Genomic DNA, 13,541 nt, shown 5'->3' with positions numbered 1-13,541 from the left:
TATTTTTTAGTTTTCAGGGACCTGTATCGCCTCTCAGAGGGTAGCAGAGTGAAGAGGTGGTTGGCAGGGTGGGATTTGTCCTGCTTCATAGGCACAAGCATCGGGCCCTGTATATGTTGTAGGGAGTGTTGTAGAGCGTAGAGATCTCGGACTGCAGGTTCAATGTGCAGGAAGTAACTGCAAGTGCTAGTTTATACCAAAGAAGGGCACAAAGTGCTGGAGTAACTCAGCAGCTTTCCAAAGACGTACAGCTATGTAGGTAAATTGGCTCGGTAAAGGGAAAAAAAATTGTTAATATGCGGGGGTCGCTGGTCGGTGTGGACCCTAAGGTCCTGTTTCCGCGCTGTATCTCTAAACTAAACTAGAGTCCATGGAAGTCCACTGCAGAGGTCTGGCTTCAGTGCCACATGTACAGTATTGACATCTGCGATCATACTTAGGAATATCTAATTGATGACAGCACTAACTCACTCGCCAATATCCTTTAGTTGTTCCAGTGTTTTCATAAAACTCGCACTCAGTCAAAGAATCTTACTGCATTCCAGATGTCGACCGTGAGCAGTCAGCGATGAAGGCGGACACTGAACTAAATACAGAACTAACTGCGAGCAAGAACTCATGGAATGGTAGGAAGGCTCACATCTGGATGTGCTGTCATGTCAGGGATTCCTCCCGCAATATTTTACAGTGGAGGACCTGGAATGACCTCCACAGTACTCATGCCACCTAACGGCCTCTAACGCACTTGAACGCTCTCCAAACCACCCCAACGCCCTCTAACGAGGGAATTGGACAGACAACGTTTCGGGTCAGGACCCTTCTTCAGGCTAATGCAGTAATGAGAAAAATGATGGATTGCTAGCAAGTGAAGAAGGGACTAGACCCAAAACTTCACCCACTCCTCCACTCCAGAGATGCAATAGACAATAGATAATAGGTGTAAGAGTAGGCCATTCAGCCCATCGAGGCAGCACCATCATTCACTGTGATCATGGCAGATCATCTACAATCAGTACCCCATTCCTGCCGTCTCACCATATCCCTGGACTGTTGCTGCCTGTCCCGTTGACTTACTCCAGCATTTTGTGTCTATGGCAGGTTGGGCCAAAGGGCCTGTTTCCATGCTGTAAGACCCTATGATAGGTAGATCCAGGTGGGGGGGGGGGGGGGTTGATTGGTAGATGGGTCACATTGGGGAGAAAAGAATGGAGAGAGAGTAACCAAGCCTGCAGTTTATAGATACAGCATTGAAACAGGCCCTTCGGCCCACCATGTCTGCACCAAGGGGCAATCCCCCACACACTAGTTCTATCCTACAAACTAGGGACAATCCACAGATGCCAATTAACCTACAAACCCGCACATCTTTGTGAATGTGCGAGGAAGCACCCAGACAAACGTGCAAACTCCGCACAGACAGCACCCGTAGTCAGCGCGAGTGTGGAGAGAATGGATGAGGAAATGGGATGACCTAAAACTGGTGTGGTCACTAGTGGTCAGTGGCCAGCATGGACTTGATGGGCCAAATGGCCTGTTTCACTGCTGTGTCTCTAAACAGACTGTCCAATATAGCTTGTGACATAGAAACATAGACAATAGGTGCAGGAGGAGGCCATTTGGCCCTTTGAGCCAGCACCGCCATTCAATGTGATCATGGCTGATCATCCCCAATCAGTACCCCATTCCTGCTTTTTCCCCCATATCCCTCGATTCCATTAGCCCTAAGAGCTAAATGACAACACCTGAATGCCCTTTATTCTTGGGTGAATATACACCAATGAAAGGATATAGAAACATAGAACTGAGAGAAAATCCTTCAGACCAACAAGTCTGTTCCAACATTCTAATAACTAAACGAAATTCTGAGACTCAACACAAAATACTGGAGTAACTCAGCGGATCAGAAAGCATCACTTCTTCTTGCATGTGGCGTGCACAGCCTAAAGTTGTCGGACAACTTGTTCTATTTGATCTTCCGTTTGTGCACGTCGAGTTGATTGCATTAGTCGAAACAGGGCGGACCACATGAAGGTTGCAATCTCCCCACCCCAGGCAGCATCACTGGATAGAAGGAATAGGTGACCTGTTCAGGTCGAGACACTTCTGCAGACTCCGAAGAATTACTCTTCAGTGTAAACCAGCATCTGCAGTTCCTTTCGACACATCGATTCTGAGTCCTAGACTCTCCCACAAGTGGAAGCATCCTCTCCACATCCACTCTATTTATGCCCTAAACCCTGAGCAATCAACCTTCCAAAGACTTGAAAATCAAAAGGAGGGAAACTGAATATTTGTGATAAAAGATTGCCCCTCAATATCGGATCTGAAGAAGCTCTTGGCTCTTGACATAGGTTATGTGTGTGCATTCTGGTGGCTCATGTTTCCAATGACACTATCCAAATACTGCGCTGTATTTTTTCTCTCGACACTCCTGACAAAGTGCAAATGTATTTAAGCACAAGGCACACACAGATAATCACCGTTTAGAGGGAGTTAAGAGCAATATAACACACAGATGTCAGCTGGTGGGCAAAGCTTTGTGGGATGTATGGGGCATGACTCACTGCAATACTGCCCGCAAGGTTCAATTAGTGTCAGCAGTAGGTGCAGGTGTAAAGGTGAGGCAGTCTCACTAATTCCTTGTCCTTCCTTCCATCCGATTCCTTCAAACTGAAGTATCAAAGGCAGAGCAAAGAAACAACTTCAGTTTAGTTTAGAGATACAGTGCGGGAACATGCTCATCGGCCAACCGAGTCCCACACACCAACATTACCCTACACACACTGGGGACAATTTACATTCACACCAAGCCAATTAACCTACAAACCTGTACGTCTTTGAAGTGTGGGAGGAAACCGAAGATCTTGGAGAAAACCCACGCAGGTCACGGGGAGAAGACACAAACATTGTTGAACCCTTGGTTAAATTTGATCGGACTTGGGGAAGAGTTATTCAACATTTTCATACGACATGAACTGTCTCCTCTCCAACTGTTATAATTATTTTACTGGTATACGGTGCAACGGACTTGATGACAAACAAGGACTTAAATTGTTGAAACTCTTTGCCGTCCAGATTCAGTTTTTATTTATTTTTTTCTTCTTCTTCTTTAGTTTAGGGGTGTTTTGTTATTTCGTTTTTTCGATCTTTTTAAAAAAAAATCTTTTTGTTTTTTACATATAAGCTCTTTTAAACACGTAACTATATTTACATGGAGACCAGGAAGTCTATATTCAATGTGTATGTTGACACTGGGCTCATATTTAGGTTTTACCTGCCATTAATGTAACCCTGATCCCTCTGGATCAATATCACTGTTATGTTTATCATTGCTATTTTGCTTTTGAAAAAAACAAATAAAAAGATTTTGAAAGAAGAAGGAGAAGGCACAAACTCTGCACAGACAGCACCCGTAGTCAGGATCGAACCTGGGTCTCTGGTGCTGTGAGGCAGCAACTCTACCGCTGCACCACTGTGCCACTCTCTAACTTTCTTCAGAGCAACGATATTCTTCTCCTGCCAACAACTCCGCAGTGCAATTACTTTTTGAAAGCATGTGAGGGAGGGAGAGGCAAGATTGGATTCTCAAGAAACAGTCAGCTTTTTTTTCCTCCAGATGCAAGGTCTAAAAATAACAGGATGAGGTCACTTTCCGTCCTTAATCTGAACCCGTGCTGACCAGCGGGTAGGAAAGAAGGACGTTGTCAAACCAGGCAGGGAAAGCAAGTACAACTGAGGTCAACTCTTCATCAAACAACAACTGGTGCCAAGCTTTATGGTCTTGGTTTTTGATGCCTCAGATACAGTAAAGAAATTGGAAGATAGACACAAAATGCTGGAGTAACTCAGCGGGACAGGAAGCATCTCCGGAGAGAAGGAATGGGTCGAAAACCGAAGAAAGGTCTCGATCTGAAACGTCACCCATTCCTTCTCTCCAGAGTCCCACTGAGTTACTCCAGCATTTTTATCTCTCCATGTTGACCAGGCTAGTTTGGATACTGATTAAAACAGCAGGTTGCAGCCCGAAACGTTGCCTATTTCCTTCGCTCCATAGATGCTGCTGCACCTGCTGAGTTTCTCCAGCATTTTGTGTCTATCTTCCAACTTTTTTACTGTATCTGAGGCATCAAAAACCAAGGCCATGAAGCCTGGCACCAGTTGTGGTTTTGATGAAGAGTCACAGATCCACCGTGATGGGCCAAATGGCCTAATTCCGCTCCTACGATTTATATAGTCATTGGTAATAATTACAAGACTACCAGATTGGTGTAGAAAGCTGTCTGGTTTACTGATAGCACTCAGAGACGAGAGCCTGCAGTCCCCGCCCTGCCTGTTCACTGTGCAAACACAAATGATCATGAGGAACAGTGAGGGAAGAGACTCGGCTTGTACTCTCTGGAATTTAGAAGATTGAGGGGCGATCTTATAGAAACGTACAAAATTCTTAAGGGGTTGGACAGGCTGGATGCAGGAAGATTGTTCTCGATGTTGGGGAAGTCCAGAACAAGGGGTCACACAGTTTAAGGATAAAGGGGAAGGAAGTCTTTTAGGACCGAGATGAGAAAAAGAAAATTCACGTAGAGAGTGGTGAATCTGTGAAATTCTCTGCCACAGAGGGTAGTTGAGGCCACACAGTTCATTGGCTATATTTAAGAGGGATTTAGATGTGGCCTTTGTGGCTAAAGGGATCAGGGGGTATGGAGAGAAGGCAGGTACAGGATACTGAGTTGGATGATCAGCCATGATCATATCGAATGGCGATGCAGGCTCGAAGGGCTGAATGGCCTCTACTCCTGCACTTATTGTCTATGTCTCTATGTTTCTAAGAGGATTTGAACCTAGAATGCAGGTTTTAAAGCTGCTCTTCCGAGCCAGAATGTAAAGTAGGTCAGTTGGCGGGGACTGATGGGTGGGGTCACAGCCTTGGATACAGACTCTGTTATTCACATCGCAATTGAGGAACGATGATATAGAGAGGGAAGAATTCTGGCACATGTTTTAATTTCCTTTCACAGAGCCAGGGGATGATGAAGTCTCGCTAAGACTTCATCACAAGTCTGATTGCCGAAGGTAGCTTTCCTGGTCTCACCAGCGTCTTCTCCTTGCATGTGGCGGGCACAGCCTAAAGTTGCAGGACAACTTGTTCTATTTGATTGTGCACGCCAGGTTGATTGCATTCGTCGAAACAGGGGCGGACCACGTGAAGGTTGCAATCTCCCACCCCCGTCTCACCAGCTCGTTGCTTGCAAGCATCGTACACTCACGCCCGCTTGCATATTGGGGGAAATTAATGACTTTTACACCAATTACACTGCTGGTCTTTAATGTGCCTTGTGGACGAGACATCACGGCAAATTGATGGATTGAAAGATCAGCTTGGAAACAGGCCCTTCGGCCCGCCAAATCCATTGATGCTAGTTCTGTGGTATCCCAGTTTCTCAACCACTCCCTGCACACTAGGGGCCAATTAGCCTACAGGTCTTTGGGATGTGGGAGGAAACCGGAGCACCCGGATAAAACCCAGCAGTCACAGGGAGAACTGTAAGGCACATGCCGACCAACATGCCCCGTCTACACTAGTCCCACCCCGACCAACGTGCCCCGTCTACACTAGTCCCACCCCGACCAACATGCCCCGTCTACACTAGTCCCACCCCGACCAACATGCCCCGTCTACACTAGTCCCACCCCGACCAACATGCCCCGTCTACACTAGTCCCACCCCGACCCACATGCCCCGTCTACACTAGTCCCACCCCGACCAACATGCCCCGTCTACACTAGTCCCACCCCGACCAACATGCCCCGTCTACACTAGTCCCACCCCGACCAACATGCCCCGTCTACACTAGTCCCACCCCGACCCACATGCCCCGTCTACACTAGTCCCACCCCCAACCAACATGCCCCACCTACACTAGTCCCACCCCGACCAACATGCCCCGTCTACACTAGTCCCACCCCGACCAACATGCCCCGTCTACACTAGTCCCACCCCGACCAACATGCCCCGTCTACACTAGTCCCACCCCAACCAACATGCCCCATCTACACTAGTCCCACCCCGACCAACATGCCCCATCTACACTAGTCCCACCCCGACCAACATGCCCCGTCTACACTAGTCCCACCCCGACCAACATGCCCCATCTACACTAGTCCCACCCCGACCAACATGCCCCGTCTACACTAGTCCCACCCCGACCAACATGCCCCGTCTACACTAGTCCCACCCCGACCAACATGCCCCATCTACACTAGTCCCACCCCAACCAACAATGCCCCATCTACACTAGTCCCACCCCGACCAACATAACCCATCTACACTAGTCCCACCCCGACCAACATGCCCGTCCTTCACTAGTTCCACTCCGAGCACCCTGCCACATCTACACTAGTCCCACCCCGACCAACATGCCCCATCTACACTAGTCCCACCTGCCTGCATTTAGCCCATCTAGTACCTTTCTAAAGCTTTCCGATCCATGTTCCGGCCCCAATGTTTTTTTTAATCATTGTGATAGTTCCTGCCACAACTGCCCCCTCATTCCAAACGCCCACCCCCTTAGCACAAGAAAGGTTGCCCCTTCTTCTTCTGTCGTGTGTCTTTTAGACCTGCAGCTCCGTTGAGGCGAGCCAGGCCAACGTTCAGATCAATCAGACCTCGTTCACCATTGGGTGGCCAACCGGTGTTTGGGGCAACTGGTGACTATGTGCTCCACTGTCTGTGTTGGGTCCCCACACCCGCAGGAGATGCTCGCTGTCCACAAGGCCCCACATCTTCATCACTACTCCAGTTGCCCCTCAGGTTCCCTCTCTCACCTTAATTCAAAACCTCTGCCTAGTTTAAAGGACCTAAAAAAATCAAGAACGTGGTAATCTACGAACTCCTACAAGTACGTCTACGAATTCCCACAACTATTTCGATGCCCTCCTTATAACCCTGCCCCCACTGTACGAGTTCATTTCCAAGAGTTCTCCCGAGTTTGCCCCTGATTCGAACTCGGAGATTTACAGTAATCGGTACTCGGGGCTCTCGTGGACATTTTTCAACATGTTGAAAAATCTTCACGAGTCTTCCCGAGCTTACCTGAGTACCTGCCGTTAGCGTTACGAGCCGCTAAGAGACATCCCCGAGCTCCGACGTACCCGCTACGTACATTCTACGTGCTTACCACGAATTTGATTTTTTTTAAACTCAGGAGACTCTTGGAATTAACTTGTACAGTGGGACAGGGCCATTACGAGTAAAAAGTTGCAATTTCTTTCATCCCGACCATTTTTTTCTTCGTGGACATTTTTTATTGGGCTGGAAAAAATGTCCCGACTTACCTGATGCCACGAGTACCTACGGCCAGCATTACGAGCCATTACGATATCGCTACAAACTCCTACAAACTCGTTACAGACCGATACAGTTGGGGGTGAAATAGTTCTGCTGGCACACAGAACCGTTCTTTAGTAGCTCCTGAAACAATCCCCCAAGAAACATAGAAAATAGGTGCAAGAGTAGAGGCCATTCGGCCCTTCGAGCCTGCACCGCCATTCAATATGATCATGGCTGATCATCCAACTCAGTATCCTGTACCTGCCTTCTCTCCATACCCCCCTGATCCCTTTAGACACAAGGGCCACATCTAACTCCCTCTTAAATATAGCCAATGAACTGTGTGGCCTCAACTACCTTCTGTGGCAGAGAATTCCACAGATTCACCACTCACTGTGTGAAAAATGTTTTTCTCATCTCGGTCCTAAAAGACTTCCCCCTTATCCTTAAACTGTGAGCCCTTGTTCTGGACTTCCCCAACATTGGGAACAATCTTCCTGCATCTAGCCTGTCCAACCCCTTGCAACAAGACAGTTATTAAAACGAGGAAGAGTTTCGACCCCAAAACATTACCTACAGTAAGTAGACCTTCTCTCCAGAGATGTTGTCTGTCCCGCTGAGTTACTCCAGCGTTTTGTGTCCACTGTTTAAAGCAGCTTCTTCCTACACAAAGGAACCGTGAACTAGTCAATAGAGTCAAATGTGTTATAACTAAAGAAAAAAATAAAAGGGGTTGTACTGACTGCCGGTGCTCACTGATTCAAAGCTGATATTCCTTTAACATGCAATTTCATTTTAAGCTCAATTGCAAAAATATCCTCAGCTTGGATCCACCAGACTTCCTCTTTATGCCCCACCGTTTCCGTCAGCCCTCCCTCCCTCCAGCTCTTCCCAGTTTTTTTTTCTGGAGCATTTTCAACGTTAATGGAGACAAAAGAGCGGACCTTACCCTGCGAGGCGTGTCTGTGTCTGTGGCTGTGTCCGGAGCGAGTGGAGCGGCCGCGGGGCTCCAACACCGGGCGCTGATCAAAGCCAAGCTCAGCGGGCTCTGGTTTAGCGGGGACCCTCCCTACACAGAACCGGAGGGTCCAAACTTCAAGGGGGGGGGAACAAACAACGTGGATTTCTTGCAATCTTGCCCGGAGCCGGTGGTGTCGCGCTGGGAAAAAATAGTTCTCAGCTACTTTTCATTGGTTGCAACTTTAAGGGCAAGAGTTTGAAGGAGTTTCTAAAAGCAGGTCCATATCTCACTCCCTGTCTCCGTCCTGCCCAAAGATCTTATTGCAGAGCTCTGCTATGGGATCTTTGGTCCTGCCTACACTATGTACAAACTCCACTCCACCACAAATCACAAACACATTTCAATCCGATTCTGGGTTGGGCGAGGTGGGCCAGCAGTGTCAGTATCAGTATATCTTTATTGTCATTTCCTGAGTACTCACATACCCAGAGGAAACAAGGGAAAAGAAGCGAAAAAAAAACCCTCCAGTTTAAATTCCATTTGGAATATTTTGGAGGACCAAGACACATGGGAGGGAATAAATGAAAAGACAGGACACCTAGACCAGTGATTCCCAACCTGGGGCCATATCATGGGGTGGGGGGCACAGAAAAATGTTGGGATCTAGGGGGGCACAGGTTCAATGAAGGGGGCCACAGAGCTACCTCCTACCTAGCCTGCTACAACTCCAGGACAAGGGGTCACAGCTTAAGGATAAGGGGGAAATTCTTTAAAACCAAGATGAGAAGAACTTTTTTCACACAGAGAGTGTTGAATCTCTGGAACTCTCTGCCACAGAGGGTAGTTGAGGCCAGTTCATTGACTATATTTAAGAGGGAGTTAGATGTGGCCCTTGTGGCTAAGGGGATCAGGGGGTATGGAGAGAAGGCAGGTACGGGATACTGAGTTGGATGATCAGCCATGATCATATTGAATGGCGGTGCAGGCTCGAAGGGCCAAATGGCCTCTACTCCTGCACCTAATTTCTATGTTTCTAAAAAAACGTTGCTCAACCAGTGTCCATTCAGTGTGCAGTACAAATAACAACAAATAAATAGAAATAAAAATACATATATCATGAACAAATTAAATTAAACACTCTAATCTCTACTAAACATCAACAGGCGTTCCGATCGACAGCTGCTGCAGTGTGCCCAGGTTGGTGGTTGGTGCGCGATACTTGGCAGGGGGCAAAGTCCGTTTATCAGTCTTATAGCCTGCGGGAAGAAGCTGAGGAGCATCCTGCTGGTTTTGCAGCTAATGCTCCTGTACCTCTTCCCAGATGGCAGGATGGAGAATATATGATGCGATGGGTGGTAGGGGTCTTTGATGATGGAGATGGTTCTGTTGATACATCTCGTCCTGTATATGTCCAGCAGGAAAGGGAGTGGAGCACCAATAATCCTGCTGGCGGTCTTCACAATCCTGTTGGTGTAAAAGTCATTCATTTCCCCCAATATGCAGGAGGGTGTGAGTGTACGATGCTTTTTGCTTTTTTCGCTTATATCTATATTCACACTTTGACCACACTACTTTGGTCTAGACCAGTGGTTACCCAAACTTTTTTTAGCTCATGGCCCCCCGGGATCTTTTAATTTTTCTGTCCCCCCCCCCCCCCCCCTGACAAAAAGTACCTCAATATTATACCTTCCATAAAAATATCAGTGTGTATTAATTGCACATATATTCGCTTTTATTCTATTCCACAAACATCAAAAATATTTCAACTACATAGATTTTAATGTATTAGAACTGTAATTTAGGAGGTAGTTCTGTGGCCCCCTTCATTGAACCTGTGGCCCCCTAGATCCCAAAATTTTTCTGTGCCTCCCCACCCCATGATATGGCCCCAGGTTGGGAATCACTGATCTAGGGGTCCTATCTTTTCATTTTTTCCCTCCCATGTTTCTTGGTCCTCCAAAATATTCCAAATGGAATTTAAACTGGAGGTTCTTTTTCTCCACTTTTCCCTCGTTTTCGAGTTAAAAGGTTAAAAATTGAAGCTGTACAACAGTTGTATAATTTTACATGCCGAATGGTTTATTCTTGTACAATTGCTTCTAATAAAAAAAAATTAAAAACAGAACCACCCTCCTGCATGTTCAATAACCAAACACAGTTCAAAGCTGGAAAGGGTGCAGAGAAGATTTACAAGGATGTTGCCAGGACTAGAGGGTGTGAGCTACAGGGAGAGGTTGAGCAGGCTGGGTCTCTATTCCTTGGATCGCAGGAGGATGAGGGGTGATCTTACAGAGGTGTATAAAATCATGAGAGGAATAGATCGCGTAGACGCACAGGGTCTCTTGCCCAGAGTAGGGGAATCGAGGACCAGAGGACATTGGTTTAAGGTGAAGGGGTAAAGATTTGATAGGAATCTGAGGGGTAACTTTTTCACACAAAGTGTGGTGGGTGTTTAGTGGTAGTTGAGACAGGGACTATCGCAAAATGTAAGAAGCAATTAGACAGGTACATGGATAGGGCAGGTTTAGAGGGATATAGATGGGACATGTTGGTCGGTGTGGGACTAGTGTAGACGGGGCATGTTGGTCGGGGTGGGACTAGTGTAGACGGGGCATGTTGGTCGGGGTGGGACTAGTGTAGATGGGGCATGTTGGTCGGTGTGGGACTAGTGTAGATGGGGCATGTTGGTCGGTGTGGGACTAGTGTAGATGGGGCATGTTGGTCGGTGTGGGACTAGTGTAGATGGGGCATGTTGGTCGGTGTGGGACTAGTGTAGATGGGGCATGTTGGTCGGTGTGGGACTAGTGTGGATGGGGCATGTTGGTCGGGGTGGGACTAGTGTAGATGGGATATGTTGGTCGGTGTGGGACTAGTGTAGATGGGACATGTTGGTCGGTGTGGGACTAGTGTAGATGGGACATGTTGGTCGGGGTGGGACTAGTGTAGATGGGGCATGTTGGTCGGTGTGGGACTAGTGTAGATGGGGCATGTTGGTCGGTGTGGGACTAGTGTGAATGGGACATGTTGGTCAGGGTGGGGACTAGTGTAGATGGGGCATGTTGGTCGGGGTGGGACTAGTGTAGATGGGGCATGTTGGTCGGTGTGGGACTAGTGTAGATGGGGCATGTTGGGTCGGTGTGGGACTAGTGTAGATGGGGCATGTTGGTCGGTGTGGGACTAGTGTGGATGGGGCATGTTGGTCGGGGTGGGACTAGTGTAGATGGGGCATGTTGGTCGGTCGGTGGGACTAGTGTAGATGGGGCATGTTGGTCGGTGTGGGACTAGTGTGGATGGGGCATGTTGGTCGGTGTGGGCGAGTTGGGTCAAAGGGCCTGTTGTTCACCCATAGAGTTGTGAATCTGTGGAATTCTCTGCCACAGAAGGCAGTGGAGGCCAATTCACTGGATGTTTTCAAGCGAGAGTTAGATTTAGCTCTTAGGGCTAACGGAACAAAGGAATATGGGGAGAAAGCAGGAACGGGGAACTGATTTTAGATGATCAGCCATGATCATATTGAATGGCGGTGCTAGCTCGAAGGGCTGAATGGTCTATGTTGTATGTAACAACATTAATATGTGCTGAGGGAGTCTTAAAGTGTTAGATTGAGACTGTCAAACAAGGGTAGCGGAATCAAGGGATATGGGGAGAAAGCAGGAACGGGGTACTGATTTTAGATGATCAGCCATGATTGGCTTCGGTAAAGATAGTAAATTGTCCCCCAGTGTGTGTAGGATAGTGTTAGCATGCGGGGATCGCTGGTCAGCTCCATTAGCAACCTCAACCGCCGTCTGCGGCAGAGAATCCCACAGATTCACCACCCTCTGGCTTGGTTAATTGGTATAAATGTAAATTGTCCCCCAGTGTGTGTGTGTGGGATAGTGTTAGTGTGTGGGGATTGACGGCTGGCCCGGACTCAGTGGGCTGAAGGGCCTGTTTCCCCGCTGTATCTCTAAACTAAACAAAACAAAACATGTTGGCCGGTGTGGGTAAGTATATGACTCTATATATTGTCTGGGAATGGCAGACAGATGGTTACACAGTGATCAAGGACAGGATGATGTAAATACACACACAGCACTAGCAACGTTTAAATTTAGCCAAGTGAATCTGTCATGAGGGGTATGAGTAAGTGGGTGTGATTGTTGTAGACCCAGCTGTTTCCTCCCGACATTCTCTAGAGGAAATCTGCCATCTGCCCGGAGTGACACAAAGATACAGCACCAGCTAACTTGTCACCATATCCTCCACTCTCATTCAAAGAACCAAAAGCAATGGCGTGCATTAAACAATGGACAAATATTAAGTTGGTGACTGCTGATGGCCTTAGACATAGACATAGACATGGAAAATAGGTGCAGGAGGCCATTCGGCCCTTCGAGCCAGCACCGCCATTCATTGTGATCATGGCTGATCGTCCCCTATCAATACCCTGTACCTGCCTTCTCCCCATATCCCTTGACTCCACCAGCCCCTAGAGCTCTATCTAACTCTCTCTTAAATCCATCCAGTGACTTGGCCTCCACTGCCATCTGTGGCAGGGAATTCCACAAACTCACAACTCTCTGGGTGAAAAAGTTTTTTCTCACCTCAGTCTTAAATGGCCTCCCCTTTATTCTAAGACTGTGTTAGTGGCCCCTGGTTCTGGACTCGCCCAACATTGGGAACATTTTTCCTGCATCTAGCTTATCCAGTCCTTTTATAATTTTATATGTTCCTATAAGATCCCCACTCATCCTTCTAAAACTCCAGTGAATACACGCCTAGTAGGTTTTCTCCAGGCGCTCTGGTTCCCTCCCACACTCCAAAGGCGGAAACAGGTTTGTAGGTTTGTGCAGGAACGAACTGCAGATGTTGGTTTAAATCAAAGATAGACACAAAATGCTGGAGTAACTCAGCGGGACAGGCAGCATTTCTGGAGGGAAGGAATGGGCGACGTTTCGGGTCTGAAGAAGGGTCTCGACCCGAAATGTCACCCATTCCTTCCCTCCAGAGATGCTGTCTGTCCCGCTGAGTTACTCCAGCATTTTGTGTCTATCTTCGGTGTAAACAGGCATCTGCAGTTCCTTCCTGAACCTTGTGTAAGAGAGACTCCCGCTGTGGAGCTGATGACTTGACGATTTGTATTCCAAGTTTTCTGACTGCCTTGGGATCTCTCTTTATATGGAAATGGCTGGAACTAAACTGAATTAAGTTTAAATAGTTTTCAGTATCATAGCAAATGTTTATTTTAAAAAGCAGTGTTGATTAATTAGC

At 47.5% G+C, this 13,541-nt stretch overlaps 1 protein-coding gene across 13 annotated transcripts in view; it reads right to left on the bottom strand.

The window, feature by feature from the left end:
• cd276 (CD276 molecule) overlaps positions 1-8,731 on the bottom strand; it is a 102,809-nt gene extending 94,078 nt beyond the window's left edge. For 4 of the 13 annotated variants that reach the window (XM_055662909.1, XM_055662910.1, XM_055662901.1 and 1 more), the window contains exon 1: positions 7,905-8,189. The gene's annotated coding sequence lies outside the window, so the exon portion shown is untranslated. Of the gene's footprint in view, positions 1-7,900; positions 8,191-8,276 lie in introns of those variants that run through there. The other 9 variants (XM_055662911.1, XM_055662912.1, XM_055662908.1 and 6 more) reach the window with 7 other exon arrangements.
• Between the last annotated feature and the right edge of the window lie 4,810 nt (positions 8,732-13,541).

The sequence above is a fragment of the Leucoraja erinacea genome, chromosome 36 (genome assembly GCF_028641065.1).
Source record: "Leucoraja erinacea ecotype New England chromosome 36, Leri_hhj_1, whole genome shotgun sequence".
Lineage (NCBI taxonomy): Eukaryota > Metazoa > Chordata > Chondrichthyes > Rajiformes > Rajidae > Leucoraja > Leucoraja erinaceus.
Note: the sequence above shows the minus strand (reverse complement) of the source record. Positions and strands in the feature narration are given on the sequence as shown.